Source organism: Plutella xylostella, chromosome 6 (genome assembly GCF_932276165.1).
Source record: "Plutella xylostella chromosome 6, ilPluXylo3.1, whole genome shotgun sequence".
Classification (NCBI taxonomy): Eukaryota; Metazoa; Arthropoda; class Insecta; order Lepidoptera; family Plutellidae; genus Plutella; species Plutella xylostella.
The window spans coordinates 9,205,193-9,206,920 of NC_063986.1; the positions used below are offsets into that span (position 1 = coordinate 9,205,193).

Consider the following 1,728-nt stretch of genomic DNA (forward strand, 5'->3'; position numbering starts at 1 on the left):
TGGGACTTCTAAGATAAAAATAATATTCATCCTGAAATATATCATCATAAACCTGCAGCTTCCTGTAGATAAAAATAATATTCATCCTGAAATATATCATCATAAACCTGGTAGCTTCATTAAAAATAAATTTAAAATATAGGTAGGTATACCCTAGTTAATATTTCGTCAAAACTAAGAAAAGATAAATAAACTTACCTACGAATGATATGGGCAGTCTAAGATTTATTTGTTGTACCTATGCTATGTTGTAACTAGTACAGTCAGCAGCACGGCTAGTATGGCCATAATAAGACAACATGTGAAGTGACTGTTTAAATTGAGTCACTTTTTGATATCAGTCTTAAATGTTAGCATAGGGTGTACATGGGACTCGTTTTATTTGCGTGATTCATGCGTGATTGGACATTAGTCCCAGTGACACTGTAACTTTTCTGCTCTGTGCAAATAGGTTTTTCAAATGTTATTTTTTTCCGAAAATCTCTCATTTGTGGTTGTTGTTTGTATTGTCTATGGTTTTTTGACAATTAAAATGTCAACAAACGTCAAACTTGAAGAAAATTTTGACTGTTTGGTGCTTTCGAGAGTTTTGTGTGTAATATTTTGGTAATATTACTTTGCTTTGCGCTACCCCATGGATTCATATTGGCTCATTAAACTACTTTATTGAGTTTCTTGGACATCGTCTCATCAAATGATATACGACCAAGCTTGCTCCCGACCAAGCACGCTACGATTCCTTGGGAGCTCCTGCTATCGGCACGATCACCGATGCACCGGATCCCTGAGACGAAGAACAAAAACAGCATGCCACCTGACTGATGACCCACCCACTGTCTACCCGGACCCAGGAACTAGAAGGCCTTGAGAAAAATGCCCGGGAAGGATCCTGATGGACGCAGCAGAATATCATTTTCAATGCTTGTCCCACGGCGTGACTGAATAATATTTATATAATCAATGGAAGGAAAAAACAGTAGGTAAGTGCCAGTACCAGTCACATGTTATTATAATTGGGCACATGCACACAAAACAACTCAAAAAACTTTTTTCACTTGGCAGTACTTGGTCAACTAACTTTAACTATGTACCTATGTGACTATTGTTATTGTTTAAGTCAATAGATTTTTAGCATGTTAGTATTAAGATTAACTCGAAATAAACTTTCTTTTATCTTATCTTTAAAACTAGGCCATTCATTGGAAGGAAACCTGTACCCCAGCAGTGAGGACATGATGGGCTATGATGATGAAGATGACAATAGGAGTCATAATCTTAGTTCATAAGTATAACTAAAATCTAATGAAACATTTTTGTTTGTTACAGAACATTGAAATTGGCTCGTAGGCAAGACGGAAGATGGTCAAAACCGGTCAGAAAATGATGGCCTAGACACGGTTGGAGAGCTCTTGTTGGCAGAAACCACCTGAAGATGGTCAGATGACATCAGCAACCTTGTGGTGATACAATGAACCGGAGCGGCACCGAACTGAAAAAGTTGAAAAACTTGGCATACATACTATGAGAGCTATTTGATGACTGATATAAGCCAAGTTCAGACTGATTATTGTGATAGTTGATAACTAAGAATACCTAATATGCTTTTATGGTGTGTGAAATAGTATACTTTTTAATAAATGTTTTACTTACCTAAAGAAAATATTATATTTTTATAACCATTTAATTTTGTTGTACATGCTAGCATATCCATTTATTTTTTTATAGTTA

At 35.8% G+C, this 1,728-nt stretch overlaps 1 long non-coding RNA gene across 1 annotated transcript; it reads left to right on the forward strand.

The window, feature by feature from the left end:
* The first annotated feature begins 583 nt into the window (after positions 1–583).
* On the forward strand, positions 584–1,458 carry LOC125488639. The gene is made up of 2 exons (XR_007266370.1): positions 584–980; positions 1,327–1,458. It is a non-coding gene; the product is annotated as an uncharacterized LOC125488639 (long non-coding RNA).
* Positions 1,459–1,728: the final 270 nt, after the last annotated feature.